The sequence below is a fragment of the Lathyrus oleraceus genome, chromosome 2 (assembly GCF_024323335.1).
Source record: "Lathyrus oleraceus cultivar Zhongwan6 chromosome 2, CAAS_Psat_ZW6_1.0, whole genome shotgun sequence".
In the NCBI taxonomy this organism is placed as follows: Eukaryota; Viridiplantae; Streptophyta; class Magnoliopsida; order Fabales; family Fabaceae; genus Lathyrus; species Lathyrus oleraceus.
The window spans coordinates 133,461,975-133,480,395 of NC_066580.1; positions in this window are offsets into that span (position 1 = coordinate 133,461,975).

An 18,421-nucleotide genomic window follows, 5' to 3' on the forward strand; every position below is an offset into this window, starting at 1 on the left:
GGTGCTGCAATCGTAACTGCTCCAACAATATGGTTACGGTTTTTCTTGTTATGACCCCTTTGACCGTACACAGCATTTGATTCATTCTTCCCCTGATAGGACTTTTTGGTGCTTGCAGAGGTAGCCGCCTGTATCTTTCCACTTCGAATGCCGCTTTCAACACGTTCACCCGTCAATATAAGTTCAGTGAAACCCAATGAGGAACTTTCCAATAGATGGCTGTAGAATGGGCCAGTCAGTGTACCCATGAACATGTCCACTAATTCTCGATCAGTCATAGGGGGTTTGACTCTGCCAGCCAAATCTCTCCATTTTTGAGCATATTCTTTGAAGCTTTCTTTAGAGCCCATACTCATATTCTGCAGCTGTAGCCGAGTAGGCGCTAATTCAGAATTATACTGGTAGTGCTTGTAGAAAGCTGTCACTAAATCAGTCCAGGTGCGGATGTTAGAGCTCTCGAGCTGATAATACCACTCTAACTGTGTGCCAGACAGACTCTCTTGGAAGAAATGGATCCATAGCTTCCTATCAGTGGTATACGGCTGAATCTTTCTCACATAAGCTCTCAGATGCATCTGAGGACAAGACGCACCATCATACTTAGTGAAAGCGGGGACCTTGAATTTGCGAGGAATGACCACATCAGAGACCAGACCTAAGCTTTTGAAATCCAGACCGGGCGCCTTCTGACCCTCCATAGCTAGCATACGTTCTTCCAACAACTTATACTTATCATCTTTCGGAGAGTATTGTTCATTTTCATAATTTTCATAGTCGTCCTCAGGGTTGAAGGGATCAGCATTCTCATCTTCCGAATCATTTTTTGTCTCATCTTCTTTATCCTTCGGAATTCCAATCTTGACTCCTGGAGCCTGTCCTTTAAGCCTTCTTCCCGGATTAATGTAACTCACAGATTTCTTGTCTTTCTTCTTCTCGAGCAATAGAGTCTTCAGTTCCTCCTGCCCCTTGGATAAGTTCAAGATCATCTCCTGGAATTAAGCATTCTGAGCCTGGAGATCCTTGACAGTTTGTTCGAGGGCCATTTTTCTGTTTGAGAGGAAGACCGTGAGAATATTGATCCTTTAGAGTACCTGTTATGCAATGTTATGTTATGCTATGCAATGTATGAAATGTTTTCAAGGACTTTTGGAATTTAACTTTGTGCAAACCACCAAAAAGGGGAACTTTTATTAATAATTTCTTTAATCAATGTTCATTACAAGAAAAAATGAAAGCTCAAGTCTCCCAGGGACGACTTCTTTTTGGGCAGAGATACGCCATGAGACTTCGTTCCTCATTAAGCTGGTTGGTGAGCTCTAATACTTTCTTCCTTTCAGCACAGAACTGAGCTTCAAAAGTATCCCTTTCCTCTCTCAACTGGATCCAAGATTTCTTCAATTCTTCAACATTGGTAGGCATATCTGGATAAGGAATGATCTGAGGGGTACCTCCTTCAACTTTTGGTTCAACAATCAGAGGTCCGATTACAAGATATGGCATGATAAGCTCACGAGCTCTGGCGCGTACCCATCTGAGATAAGGTTCCATAGGAATAGAGTTTTTCTGTCCTAAAGTACTTCTTTTCACCATGCCCCAAGCTCGTACAAACCTTTGACGGAGACCTTGAGAATCCTTGTCATAGTCAAACACAGTGCCTTGGATAATTATTTCATGTGGACCATCTCTTCGAGCATAACCAAACTGACGTAGGGCTAAAGCAGGATTATAAGTAATACCTCCTCTTATCCCCAGGAGTGGTACGTTAGAGAATTCTCCACAACAGTCAATAATGATAACATTTTCTTTGGGTTGGGGACACCAATGGATGTCTGAATGGGAGAGCGACATTATCCTTTGAGACCATTTCAAATTTTGCTCATTCTTTAAGACGGATTGAGGAAGGTGCGAAATAAACCACCTAGATAATAAAGGTACGCAACACATGAGAGTCCCTTGCCTTTTCATAGTACGAGTGTGAAGGGAATGCAAAATGTCTCCAAGCAAGGTGGGCACAGGGTTATGAGTGAGAAATATCTTAACAGCATTCATGTCTATGAATTGATCCGGATTAGGAAATAGCATCAAACCATAGATTAGTAATGCTAGAACATCTTCGAAAGCGTGGACACTCATAGCTTTTAGGAATTCTCGGGCCTTATTTATCATAAATTTGGCAAGTAAACCCTTAACTTCACTTCTTGTTACCCAATTAGTTTCAATGTCGGACTTTGTCATGTGTAAAGCCGCGACAACCTCTTCAGACCTCGAAATCTTTTCTAAACCACTGAAAGGTGTTTGATCAAGGATAGGTATCCCAAGCAACCTGGAAAATTCTTCTAATGTGGGTACCAACTGATAATCTGGGAAGGTGAAGCAATGATGTCTAGGATCGAAGAACTGGAATAAAACTCTCATCATATCTTCCTTGAAACCGGTGGTAACTAAATTGAGGAGATAACCATGTTTCTTGATGAACTGAGCATGATCGGGAAGTTCTGACACTAAATCCTTGAGTTGAGGAGAGGTCGCTACAAAATTGATCCGGATGGTCTTCCTGGAAGCCATAGCCCTACAAAACAGAGCAAAGTTAAATCCCTAAGTCCTCGAAATGGTTAGTACAATGCCATGATGTCATGATGTTATGATGTTATGATGTCAAGTAAGTAACAAGCACAAATAAGTCACACCACAATCATTCCTAGGTTTTAAGGCTTGCATGAGTTTCATAGGTAAGTACCCTCCCCACTGAAGTTTGGTTGGTTCAACCTGTCCTAGAATAGTAACCGGGTTCTAGAAGGATCTCAAATCATTGACCTTTCCTTAAGTCCACTTTAGTGCAACACCAAGCGGTTGACCAAAATTTCCCTAAAGTTCAATCTCAAAGAGTGTAGTATCGAGTATCAACCAACCCCAGTCGGAACCGAAGTCAGTTATCTCACTACTTTCTAATGGCTAGGATGAGTCAATTAGGGTTCTAAAGGTCTGGTTAATGCTTTGATGACACCACGCAGACGCCAAATTTTTCCTCAAGTAAACATGAGGAACATCAGGACATCCAAAGTGTCACATTAACCGTAGCCATCATTTTAACCATTCCAGTATACGCCGGACAGTCGCGATGATCTCTTGCTACTTACCTAAGGTACACTAGATCCGGGTGTAGGATCTTTCACTCAAGCATAGAATACCCAAACAATCCCTTAAAAGTAAATCAGACAAAGAAACAATTCGAAAACATAAGTGATCTTATCTTTAAGGTAACCTCTCTTTTTAAGATTCCCCAGCAAAGTTGCCAGTTCTGTGACACGGTGAACTGACTTTGTGTTTTTGCTTTGAAAAGCAATGTTGCGGATAGCAAGAGTCGCCACCGACTTTTCTTTTATCCAATAAGGAAAGGAGGAAAAGAACAGGAAAGACCTCGATTAGATTTTGAGTTCGGGAGGTACATTATACAAAGGGAAGGTGTTAGCCCCCTTTGTATCCATGGTTATCCATGGGCTCTTAATTGCTTAACTCACTTATGTTTTCCTTGTTTGAGAAAGTGTTTGAGAAATGTGGTGTGTTTAGAAAATATTTTGAAAGGAGAATTTAACTTTGTAATGATTCTTGTACGAATGTATACAAAGTGTTTATCTCGTTTGATTTTGAAAGATGTTTAGAAAAATATAACTCGACGATGATTCTGGCGCGAATGTATACCAAGTGGTGATTTTCTAAAAGATGTTTTGAAAAGTGTGAGGTGTGAAAAGTATTTTAAGCTGTGAGCAAGCATTTAAGAGTTATACCTAACCAAGGTCTTTATAGGTATTTCCTATCCTTAGGAGGGTAAAGCTGTCCTTACTATTGAGAAGTAAGTAGTCTTATCCTTTGGATGTAAAGGGACATCGTGGGGTCGTCGATTGGTCATTGAAGGCAACATTTGTAAGGATACCTTAGCATTCGAAGGGACGATCATCATTTAATCGTAGGCTACAATGAAGGGTCATCAAGGGACAAAGTCATATATTCGAAGGCAACGTTCGAGGGACAAGGTCATATATTCGAAGGCAACGTTCGAGGGACTATGATTTATCTTGTAGGGACATTGACCTTTTGATCGAAGGGACTATGACTTATCTGTTTAGGGATGATGATGATTTAATCGAAAGGGTCTTTGCTAAGGGTATCCCTACATCCGCGGGACATGACCGTAATATCGTAAGGCAACAAAGAGAGGGTTACCCTAGAGGTGCAAGTGTGGAAATGATTGGATTCAGAAATATTATCTTGAATTAATTTATCTAAGTTCGACTATTTATCTTTCCATGCAATCCTATTAGCATACATGTAGACAGTTATATTCACAGTATGGAAAAATTAAAGTGTGAAAAATAAGACTACGCTATTACATGGCTTCGGGATGAGGGGTACATAATTTAAAAGGGGATATAAAATATCTAGATCTTAATTAACGAGTACAAAATTAAAAGGGCATAGAAAGTTCATGACAAATGAAATAAATAAACTAAATTTAAGAATGAATTAAGAATATTTTTAGTCTATAATAATAGATTTTTTTTTTATGAATTTATGGAAAAACTTAGACTAAATTGATAGAAGTTTTAAAAGAAAAGAGAAAAAAAATATAATTAGATTTTTATTATTCAAAATAGCCCATTTTAATTAATTAAGTGATATATGAAAATTTAATTAATAAACTAGATTAAATTATATCCTAGTTTAAATAACCAATATAATATATTAATTAGAAAATTAATTAATGAGTTTTATTTTAATAATAGAAAAATATAACTCGGCGATGATTCTGGCGCGAATGTATACCAAGTGGTGATTTTCTAAAAGATGTTTTGAAAAGTGTGAGGTGTGAAAAGTATTTTAAGCTGTGAGCAATCATTTAAGAGTTATACCTAACCAAGGTCTTTATAGGTATTTCCTATCCTTAGGAGGGTAAAGCTGTCCTTACTATTGAGAAGTAAGTAGTCTTATCCTTTGGATGTAAAGAGACATCGTGGGGTCGTCGATTGGTCATTGAAGGCAACATTTGTAAGGATACCTTAGCATTCGAAGGGACGATCATCACTTAATCGTAGGCTACAATGAAGGGTCATCGAGGGACAAAGTCATATATTCGAAGGCAACGTTCGAGGGACAAGGTCATATATTCGAAGGCAACGTTCGAGGGACTATGATTTATCTTGTAGGGACATTGACCTTTTGATCGAAGGGACTATGACTTATCTGTTTAGGGATGATGATGATTTAATCGAAAGGGTCTTTGCTAAGGGTATTCCCACATCCGCGGGACATGACCGTAATATCGTAAGGCAACAAAGAGAGGGTTACCCTAGAGGTGCAAGTGTGGAAATGATTGGGTTCAGATATATTATCTTGAATTAATTTATCTAAGTTCGACTATTTATCTTTCCATGCAATCCTATTAGCATACATGTAGACAGTTATATTCACAGTATGGAAAAATTAAAGTGTGAAAAATAAGACTACGCTATTACATGGCTTCGGGATGAGGGGTACATAATTTAAAAGGGGATATAAAATATCTAGATCTTAATTAACGAGTACAAAATTAAAAGGGCATAGAAAGTTCATGACAAATGAAATAAATAAACTAAATTTAAGAATGAATTAAGAATATTTTTAGTCTATAATAATAGAAACTTTTTTTTTATGAATTTATGGAAAAACTTAGACTAAATTGATAGAAGTTTTAAAAGAAAAGAGAAAAAAAATATAATTAGATTTTTATTATTCAAAATAGCCCATTTTAATTAATTAAGTGATATATGAAAATTTAATTAATAAACTAGATTAAATTATATCCTAGTTTAAATAATATAGAAAAATAGTGGTGAATTAATTATAGTGGAAAGGGAAAAAACATAGTAAAAAAACTGAAAAGCTAAAAAATAGGTCTTAGGGGCTCGAACCTAGAACCTCTACATTGCAATGAGGGGGAAGCTACCAACAAGCCATGTTGGTCCATTCCTTATTTATTCGCCTTCATTAAAATATATATTAATTCTACATGGATTTCTCCATTTTGACACAACACCACCCTGCATGTTACAGCTTTCTCTCTTACGGCAAACTACTTTATTTTTTCTCATGCTGTTTCTTTCATGTGAATACAACAAACCTGTAACTTCATCTTATATCAAACCACACACATAAAATAAGATCATATGTAATCATCATGCAATAATAAAAATAGCCATGCACAAATCAAGAAGCTTATATTATTTTACTCATGTATTAGTTCTCTTTACTGCAAGTGATAATGATAAAACAAACCTTACACATACATGTTAAAGACAACCAATGATTTATATTATCACCATTATATCATCATCATCATTATTATGTAATAACAACATGTGAAATAAACATAATCATGCTAGAAACAACGCTCATATAATAATAATTAAATGGCAGATATAATTCTTTAATCATGCAAACAGAATTTCTCCAACATGCTATGACATATCAAGAACAGATGCATACTTAAATAAAGCAATATCAACATCCACCAAACCATGAATACATCATCTCAATATATATATTAAACCAATATTATTCATGCATGAATTAAGGAGTATTGCAAGGTAATCATGCTGGATGCAAATTCCATAATGAACACTTACTAGGGATTTGATTCTTCTAGCTTGCTCACTGTATGTGTGTTGTTCTTATTCAGGCTATGAGTGCTTTATGATTGCTTCTCTTTTCCCTGCCCGTGAATCTTCTTGCTTCTGCCTTGCCTTGTGTATCTTCTTCTCCTGTATCTCTCCTCTTTTTCGTCTTTTTTCTCTCGCTGCAGCCATATTAAGTATTTATAATGGTGTGGATTAGGATTTAACCTTGCTAAATATTTGGATCCCTTCCTATACTTTAGGGTTTAACCTTGCTAAATATTTGGATCCCTTCCTATACTTTAGGAGAGTTAGGGTTTAACCTTGCTAAATATTTGGATACCTTCCTATACTTTAGGAGAATTAGGGTTTAACCTTGCTAAATATTTATTAAATACAAATATTATTATAAATAATGAATAATTAAATAAAAATTAATTTAAATTTTAGTTACATAATTGAATTAAAATTTAAACCTATTTCTATTTTTACTTTCATCATTTAAAAAAAAATCAAAATTATTCTTACTTATATCAACCAAAATTATTTTATAATTTATGGGCTTTTTAAAAAAAATGTTACTCTTATAAATAAATTTTATTAAGTAAAAAACGTGAATTACTAAATAAATACTATTTATAAATAATGAATAAATGGAACATGAGCCACTAAATTATAAAAAATAGTTATTATAATTTAATGAGCTTTAACAAATAAAATTAATTTAAAATTTTAATTATTCAATTAAAATTCAAATCTATTTTTATTTATCATTAAATTAAAACTATTATATATATATATATATATATATATATATATATATATTATATATATATATATATATATATATATATATATATATATATATATATATATATATATATATATATATATATATATATATATATATATATATATATATATATATATATATATATATATATATATATATATATAATTTATTTATATCATACAGATAACCAAAATTATTATTATTTTTTATATCTGTATCACATAATAAATAAATTAAAATTTATAATTTATATGAGAATGTATGCTAATGAATGAATGCAAATGTGAAATGAATGCCATGCATGAATCAATTTATCATAAAAATTAACAGGCAAATTTTGGGGTATGACAATGTGCTATCAGATTCTTCGCCAGATTGACAGCTGACATGCTGTTGATCTTCATGGTAATTGCTCCATGACTCTTCGCTATTATCTCTTCGACCAGATTCACCATCCACATTGCTTGACATGCACAAAGATAAGCAACTATGTATTCTGCTTCACACGACGATAATGCCAATACTGGCTCCTTTCTGTAAGGGCAAACTGTCATACAACATACGATCATAGGTTTCGATGATGACAAATTACCACCATGGATGAATCGGCATTGTCGATTCCACCTCTACAAAACAAATGCAACATATCACCTATCATATCCTTTTCTATGATCATCTAAACTGTTATATTTCATACAACATATGTGGATAAAATATGGTCATGACAAAATGCATGAAAACCATAAAAATCTGAATTTTTGCAGATTTGCAGGGTTTGAGTCGACCGCAGGGTCGGCGCATAACATAGTGCATTTCCTCACGGGTCAGCGCACGAAGGCTTGAGTCGACCGCAGGGTCGGCGCATGAATCATGGGTCAGCGCACGCCGACCTATGGTCGACGCATACTGATGTGTTTTTTCAGATTGTCCAAAACTGTAGGCTATGCATCGATGCATAGACCTGCTATGGTCGACCGTTCGCGCGCAAATACCGTTTTTAAGTAATTCCCACTTTGTTTGAAAAGTTGTTAAGTGGGTTGGTTGTTTGTTACTATAAATAGAAGTTTAGTTACTTGTATCAACCAATATTTGACAAATTGATTCAAGTGCACAAAGAACAAGAAAAAGTGAAATAGGTGTCCAAGATTCTTCATCTTCATCTTCAACATCTCACAACACATCAATTACACACAACCATTTTTGAAGTGCTTTGTGATTGGTTAAAGGTGATAACGTTCGAAGCCGAGATTGGGGAATTCGGTTCGGGTTGAAGCTTGCGACAGGTTTTTTCTTGAATAAAACCTTTAGGGTTTTGTCCTCCAAGATTGGTTTGATTTTGGGGGTTTTTGGACGATTTCTTCATCAATTTTCAGCTGAGCGAAGGTGATTGAGAAGAGGAAGTCTTCATCAATCTAGTAGCGGATTCAGTGATATTGAAGGGAAGATTTCGGGTTCGATTTGTTGTAGTTGAGATCAGCCGGGCCGAGGGTTTGAAGAACTGAGAGTTATTCAACAAAGGGGATGGAATCGGAGGTCTATCAACAACAATCGAAGGACTTGATTCACCTTGAATCAAGGAACAAGGAGTGGAAGCAACATTCAACGTCTTGAGAATTCTGTTGTATATTTGCTTGTCAATCCTTGTATAAACTGTTATACTCAACAAGTGATATCTATTAAAGCAATCTCAATTCTAGTTTTAGAATTGAGGGCAGACGTACCCCGAAGCGAGGACGACGGGGGAACTGCCTCATCAAATCTTTGTCTTCTCTATTTTTCAGCATATTTGTTTTTGGCTTAAAAATAAGTGATTTTTGTATAAGCACTTTTATCAAACCTTGATATTAATTGAGTAAGAAGTTAAAACTCTGTTTTTGAATCCAAAGTACAATAAGATATTGTACTAGACTAATTGGAATCACTTACTCAACATAAATATCACTTGGAGTGTTTTTGCACACCAAGTGTTTGATTATTTGCCTAAACCAAAATTATCTTAGTTGTGTATCTAGTTTGGTTTGCTCTTTGAATCATTGGAACTAGGAATCCTAGCAAGTGAAATAAATCATTGATAGTGTGACTAGTGTAGTGATTCTTATTCTACATTATCACTAATCCATAGGCTAGACGCATATCCGGTTTTCCAATAACCGTTCGTTTTAGACTATATTTTCCTCGGCCGCTTCTGCACTTAAAACAAATTTTCAAAACCAATTTTTAATTGGTAGCGCCGACTCAATTTTTAATTGGGATCTATTCAACCCCCCCCCTTCTAGATCCGTGCCATAGTCTAACAAGTGGTATCAGAGCACCGGTTCACTCTGTGCTTCAAAATATAACTTTGATAGAAAATGGCAAACGAACCTAAAGGGGCTTATAATAGAGCTCCCGTTTTCAATGGTGAAAATTATAGTTATTGGAAAGACTGTATGCGGATGCACATAAATTCCATAGATAGAAAAATATGGAACGTTATTCTCAATGGTCCAATTGAAATAACCATGACCAATGAGAATAATGAATTAGTGCCAAAGCCCGAAGCACAATGGACCGATGATGATGAAAGAAAATACAATTATGATTGGAAAGCCAAAAATATCCTAATCTCCTCATTAGGTGTAGATGAATACTATCGTGTATCCCATTGTCCTACTGCTAAGGCCATGTGGGATTCACTACAAATCGCCCATGAGGGGACGAACGATGTTAAGTTGGCAAGAATCAACACACTAACACAAGAGTTTGATCTCTTTTTCATGGAGCAAGGGGAAACCATTGCTGACATGCAAAAGAGATTTACTCATCTCATCAATCGATTACATTCATTAGGTAGGCCGGTTTCCAATGATGTTGCTACTAATAAGATCTTGAGATGTCTTAACAGGGAATGGCAGCCGAAAGTGACCGCCATCAAAGAAGCAAATGATCTTACCATATTAGACTTGACAACATTATTTGGCAAACTACAAGAGCACGAACAAGTACTCTTGAGCCTAGAACAACACGAAAAGAAAGAAAATAAGGACAAAACAAAGGTGAGTAAAAAGAAATCTATAGCTCTTAAGACTTCCTCCTCGAAGTCTCAAGCAAAAGAGCAAAGTGATTATTCCTCGAGCGACGAAGAAGAAGAGGACAAGAGCGAAGATATGGGGTTGTTCGTTAAACGTTACAATCGTTACGTGAGAAAGAACGACATCCAATATTCCGAGAAGAACTTGGTAAACTTCCGGAAACAATCTAGGTACTCTAAAAATGATGACTCAAAAGGTAAAAAGACTAGAGGGTCGTGCTACACTTGTGGGAAGCCCGGTCATTACAAACCGGACTGTCCGATGAACAAGAAGACAAAGGAAAAGGAATCATCCAAATCACATAAGAAATCATCAAAGCCAAGGAGAGCATACATAGCTTGGGAAAGCGATAGCGACTCCTCCGATGATGAAAGTTCTAGTGATGAAGATGAAGCTGTAAACCTATGCCTCTCTGCTCATCAAAAGAACAAAAAGAAACAGGTATGACATGCTAAATATGAAAAATCCTCTAGTATGTCTCATCATGAATTACAAGTTGCATTTGATACTTTACACTGTGAAGCTAAAGAGGCCTTTAAAAGGCTTGCCTCAAATAACCAAATTTTTATCCACTTGGAACAAAAAATTCGAGAATCCGAAAGGAAACTTGAGGCACTCAAAGCTTCTATGGTAGAAAGCACAAAAGCAGGTTGTGAGGACCTTAGAAATACGATAATTAACTATGGGTGTGATACTTGTTATATTTGGCAAGGTGAAGTAAGAAACCTAAAGACCAAACTTGACAAGGCTCTTGAGCCCAAGATTACCTTTGCAATCGATAAATCAAACTTTCGAAAAAGTATGGTTAATCCATATCAAAAATATAAATATGTTATAAAGGATGAAGATAGCAAAGGCAATCAAAATGTTAATTTCTCTTGTCTTTATTGTTGCAAGAAAGGCCACTCCATTGCTAAATGCAGGTTTAGGAGATTCTTAGTTCCTAAAGGCATTTATCAATGGCTGCCCAAATGCAACCATTTCGTTACTCACAATTCAGGACCCAATAAGCCATTGGGTACCTTCTCGTGTTAATTGCATTTCCATAGGTACAATGCCTTGAGACCACCGAGAGAAGATGGGTTCTCGACAGTGGATGCTCAAGGCACATGTCAGGAGACATATCACTCTTCATTTACTTCGTGGCTAAGAAGAAAGGATATGTAACCTATGGTGACAACAACCGTGGAGCAATACTAGGTAAAGGTAGTGTAGGTAACCCTTCTTCCACTACTATTTCTGATGTATTGCTTGTCGAAGGTCTTAAACACAATCTACTTAGCATCAGTCAATTATGTGACAAAGGATACAATGTATCTTTTTCAAAAGATTGTTGCAAAATTGTACATAATGATGATAAGAAGAGTATGTTTAATGGCCTGCGAGTGAATAATGTCTATATGTTAGACTTGAACGAAGTATCGTTAACAAGTGACAAATGCCTTGTAACAATGAGTGAAGATTCATGGTTATGGCATAGGCGTTTAGCACATGTTAACTTTGACTTACTAAATAAAGTAGTCTCAAAAGATCTAGTCTTAGGTCTCCCCAAAATAAAGTTCATCAAGGATCACCTTTGTGATGCTTGTCAAAAAGGGAAGCAAATGAGGATATCATTTAAATCCAAAAATATCGTTTCAACAACGAGACCTCTCGAACTTCTTCATATGGACTTATTTGGGCCGTCTAGGATTAAAAGTCTAGGAGGAAATTATTACGGTTTCGTAATAGTGGACGATTTTTCTAGATTTTGTTGGACTATCTTTTTAGTAAGCAAGAGCGATACGTTCGCCGCCTTTGAAAGGTTTGCTAAGCTTTCCCAAAATAAATTAAATACAAACATTGTTTCAATTAGAAGCCACCATGGGGGTGAGTTCGAAAACCATTCATTTGAAGAATATTGCGGTAACCATGGTATCGATCATAACTTCTCCGCTCCTCGTACTCCTCAACAAAATGGGGTTGTGGAGCGTAAAAATCGAATTTTGGAAGAATTGGGAAGAACAATGATTAACGAAAGTGGTTTACCGAAATATTTTTGGGCCGACGCCATTAGTACGGCGTGTTATGTTTTGAATAGGGTGCTCATTCGCCCCATTCTAAATAAAACACCGTATGAGCTTTTAAAAGGGCGAAAGCCAAATGTTTCTCACTTACATGTTTTCGGTTGCAAATGTTTTGTATTAAATAATGGAAAGGAAAACTTGGGCAAATTCGATTCCAAGGCCGACGAAGGTATCTTCCTCGGATACTCTCAATCGAGTAAAGCATATAGAATATATAATAAACGATTACTTGCTGTGGAAGAGTCTGTACATGTCACTTTTGACGAATCCTATCCGAGAAACGTCGGAAAGGGTAGTGTTGTTCATGGTGCAGGTACATCTACGGAAGACATACTCAAGGGTGGCGAGCCGGGGATTGATCAACCCGACAAAGTCAAAGTTGAGGAGGATAAAGATGTACACCATGAGGAAACTGAGGTAGCTCATCCGCCTTCAAACGATGATCTCCCTCAAGCTTGGAAGTCTCCCAAAGACCATCCAATTGACAACATTCTCGGAGATATCTCAAAGGGTGTTACAACTCGATCGAAGCTAAGTAATTTCTGTTATCACTTCGCTTTCGTTTCACAAATGGAACCTAAAAACCCTAAAGAAGCCCTACTCGATGAACACTGGTTTTTGTCAATGCAGGAGGAACTAAATCAATTCACTAGAAATGAGGTTTGGGACCTTGTCCCTCCTCCGCGAGGTTATCGAGTAATCGGCACCCGATGGGTGTTTAGGAACAAGTTGGACGAAAACGGGGTAATAACCCGTAACAAGGCGCGTTTAGTCGCGCAAGGGTATAACCAAGAGGAAGGCATCGACTATGAGGAAACTTATGCGCCGGTTGCCCGACTCGAGGCTATACGCCTTCTCCTTGCCTTCGCTTGTGCGAAAGACTTTAAACTATTCCAAATGGATGTTAAGAGTGCGTTCCTTAACGGTTACATAAATGAAGAGGTCTACGTCGCAAAATCTCCGGGTTTTGAATCTCATGAGTATCCCGATCATGTTTACAAACTAAAAAGGGCTTTATATGGTCTCAAACAAGCTCCTAGAGCTTGGTATGAGCGACTAAGTAAATTTTTACTTGATCAAGGTTACTCAAGAGGAAAGGTTGACACAACTCTCTTTATTAAACGTCAAGGAAAGCACTTGATATTAGTACAAATTTATGTTGACGATATTATATTTGGGTCTACTAACATGAATCTCGTGAGAGAGTTTTCGGATCTTATGCAGGGTGAATTCGAGATGAGCATGATGGGGGAGCTCACATACTTTCTCGGTTTGTAAATTAAACAACTCAAAGAAGGAACATTCGTGAGTCAAACAAAGTATTGTTTGGACCTTATCAAGAGATTTGACATGGCAAAAGCCAAGGCCATTGACACCCCCATGCCAACATGTGCAAACTTGAATAAAGATGAAAATGTTAAGGACGTAGAAGAAAAAAGGTATAGAGGTATGATTGGATCACTTCTCTATCTTACTGCTTCTCGTCCCGACATTATGTTTAGCGTGTGTATGTGCGCAAGATACCAATCATGGCCCAAGGAATCCCATCTAAAAGCTGTCAAACGAATACTTCGATACCTATCCGGTACTCCGAAGTATGGACTATGGTATTCCAAAGGTAATGATTGCTCATTGGTAGGTTTCTCCGATTCCGATTTTGCCGGTTGCAAATCGGATAGGAAAAGCACTAGTGGTACTTGTCATTTATTTTCAAATTCCTTGGTCAGTTGGCATAGCAAGAAACAAGTCTCAGTTGCTTTGTCAACCGCCGAAGCGGAATACGTTGCCGCCGGTAGTTGTTGTGCTCAAATCCTATGGGTTAAGCAATAATTATCGGATTTTAATCTCAAACTCGAACGTATTCCCATTTTCTGTGACAATACAAGTGCCATTAATCTTACCAAAAATACTGTGTTGCATTCTCGCACCAAACATATCGAAATTCGACACCATTTTCTTCGGGATCATGTAGAGAAAGGTGATGTTGTATTTGAACATGTTAACACTAAAAATCAACTAGCGGACATTTTCACAAAGCCGCTAGCTACTGAGCCTTTCTTTCATATTCGCCGAGAACTTGGTATTCTCGACATTTCGGAACGGGCGTCATAAATTGCTTGCTTTATCTTATTTCATTGAAAACTATAGTCTTGTACTTCTAACAAGTTAATGTTGTTGCAAGCACAAGTATATTGTTCATCAAGTTATTCCGGCATCGAGGTGATATTGTTCCTTTACCCTTCTCTCTCTCCCAACCTTCATGGTTAAATAGTTGTATTACATGATAATATTGTATATATATATGACTTGTTTCTTATACCATATCTGTTTGGATGTTTAATGTTGTGTGGCATTCTATTTATGCATCAAACATGTGAGCATATATGCATAAAAGTGAAAATCTGCAAATTTTGCCTGTATGAGTCGACCATAACAGGGCAATGGTCGACGCACACTTCAAAAAACTTTCCTTTTTCAAAAAATTTAAACAGTATGCATCGACGCACGCAGAGGGTATGGTCGACGCATCGTGCGAAAAATCAATTTTTCTGCATAAAACTTTCAAACTTCCTATGCATTTGCATTTCAAATTCTCATTAAGTATGCATTTAACCCACTACATTGTGAGTTGCACCTATCTAGTGCCTATTGTCTCTTGGCCTCTCCTCTTCCCAAAACCCTAAATCTTCATCTATAAAAAGGGCAAACCTCCTTCTTGCAAATCACTCTCAAAATCTTACTCCAAGCTTCACTCTCTACCTTTACAAAAAGCTTCAGAATCATTACCCATGGCTTCCTCATCCCGCAGACCTACCGGTAAGAGATCAAGGGGATCATCCTCTGCCTCCTTACCCATTACCGCTGTCTCATTAGTTCCACCGACTCTTGTCGACACCTTCAACAAAGACATTGGTCAAAGAGGAGTTGTGAGGCAACATGCCTTCTACAAACTCACAGCAGAACGCATGCATCTCAGAAACATCATGTCTCTGCTACAGTATCACGGTATTGTTAAATTCCTGGAATGAAATGCCAAATATAGCGAAGACCTGGTCCGTGTGTTCTACACTTGCCTGCATGACAAATTTCGTGGTCAAAATTTTCACTCCAGGATCGGCACACAAAAGGTATCTTTCAAGTCTGATGTTTGGAATAAATATTTTGATCTGACATTGGCTGCTGATGAAAATCCTCCTCCCGAGGTAACTGATTATCACACAATAGAAGGATATGAGTTTAAGAGCGCTTTGAACGCTATGCTGAAACGACCCTACCCAGACCACATTGTGAACAGTGATGCGTTCCCACGAACTGTCACTGCCGGTAAGCTGAAAACAGGTGAGCGCATTCTCCAGTGGATTGTGGTGCGCATCCTGCGGCCTAAGAAGGGTGGCCTTTCCCGAGTTGAACAAGCTGAGGTTCATCTCATATATATCCTGAAAAATCAGCACAAAATAAACTGGCCCTACTACATTGCTAGTAGGATGTTCAGTTTACGAGACTCCGGACGAGGCACTGCTCTTGCCTATGGATCTTTTATTCAAGAGGTTCTTACTGCAGCCGACGTTGTTTATCCGTCCTTTCCTTATACCTCCATTTCCTCAGATAAAGAATTCAGTCCAAAATTTTTCTCTATGATGGGATACTTTTGGTGTGATGAGCGGAAAGCATACAAATTTGTTCGCAGGGGGTATATTCCTAGGATTGTTGAAGAGTCTGATGAAAGTGATGAAAGTGAAGAAGAAGACCAAGAGGAAAACGAAGAAGAAGGAGCAGGACAAGCATTTGAGCAGCATGATAGTCCTCCACAAGCAGACACACACGACTACACAAACACCGCTTGGGTTCAGGATACCTATTCGACTGAAGAAGATGCCCCCAACCATGGTGGCTGGGGTGAATGGCAACATATGGGCTGGTCAACACAATGCCAATTCTATCAGCCGTATCAATATGGTGCTGAAGAATATCCACCGTCTCCTCCGCAGCAAGAAAATTCTTCTGAACTTTTAGCAATGATGCGAGATATGCAGCTGGCTCAACAATCTTTCATACAAACTCAGGATGAGCGCTATGCTCATATAAGCAGCCAGCTTCAAGCACAAAATGAGAGGCTCGAGTATCTAAGTAATGTTGCTGACCAAATGACTTCTTTGGCAGATCCTTACAGAAACCCGGATGCTTGTTACGGTCGAGGACGAGGCTATTAGGGCATAAAACTGCATGTGCATCTGTACTTTTGTTGTTTGACTGAACTTATTATCTGTTATGCTTGTTTGTTAATCTAGTTTAATGTTATCTCATTTTCAATTTGTTCAGTAATAATATTTGGTGTGGTATTGTTATACGATTCGTTATCTCCTGTTGAATATCATGTTATGTTGAATAATAGTTCTCTTTCTCTTTTTGATGTTGTCAAAGGGGGAGAAGAGCATGTACCAAAGCCAAGCCAAGATATTCACAACAATTAACAGTTTGTTTTGCAACCAACCTTAGATTACAAAAGAAAGGGGGAGTGTGTGTAAATATTGCATGTTGTTTTTCTTTGGTTCCACACAAGTTGTCATCATCAAAAAGGGGGAGTATGTAAGGGCAAACTGTCATACAACATACGATCATAGGTTTCGATGATGACAAATTACCACCATGGATGAATCGGCATTGTCGATTCCACCTCTACAAAACAAATGCAACATATCACCTATTGTAACACCTCAAAATTTGCCCTCCTCTCTTGGGACTAGCTTAACATATTGAATTTCATTTTTAGGGCATTAGTCATTGCATATTGCATATCATGTGAATAAGCAAGTCATCCTCCTAAGTTTTGCTCAGAAGATGGAGAGGTTAAGAGATGCAAGCCTGAGGGTCTTATTGAATTGATCACTAGCCACCTGAGGGTTTGTGCTTCAATTAGGGTTCTTGGTTCCTCAAGGAGGTTGGGCATTATTTTGGTTGAAATGGTACATCACCATCATCATGGTCTTATCATTACCAAGAGGTTCATTGTGCCTGATCAAGTGCCTTGGGATTAGGGTTTTGACCTCTGGTCAACCCTAATCAGTTGAATTATGCCAATCAGGGTTCTGCAAGGAGATGGGGTCTTTATTGAGATGGAGATCATCATGTGGTTTTGTTGAGCTTGTATAAGCTAGGGTTTCATTTTGGAGCCATTTCATCAAAAGATTGAGGCTCAAATTCATCTGTGCATGACCAGGTCATCTATCAACTACAAAAGTCAACCACAAGTCAACTGTTGGATTTGGAGGTGGGAAGTGATTAAAAATACTTCATTCATGTTAAAGTAAGTCTCATTTGACATTTCAAACATCAACTTTGAAGAAAATAAAGTCAGGACAAAACTTTCCAAAAATAGTAAGTGACTTGTAATTCCAATTTGCCAAAAATGGAAAGGTTTTCAACTCAAGATTACATCATCAAGAAAGTTTCAAATGAAATTGTGTTGAACATGAAAGTTGTAGATCTTTCTCTCCCATTTCCAAAAAGTCCAAGATCATCAATTTATCATGTGTGGTTAAAGAGATATGGTCAAAGCATGGCAAAGAATGGTTTGAACTTCAAAGGAGCATAACTTCTCAACCAAAACTCCAATTCAAGTGGTTCTTTTTGCTAAATTCTCCTTTTAACCTCTAGTTTCCAAAACATACATTGCATTACACCAATTGTCATCACAAAAATATTTGCATTTCATTTGATTTTTGGAGGGAAAACATGTAGTTTAAAATTGGTCAATTGTTTGAACATGCTACCATTGCATTTGGCTCCAAAACATCATTTGAAGTGAATTTGAAGGGAAATTCGTGCACTATTCACCATGCATTT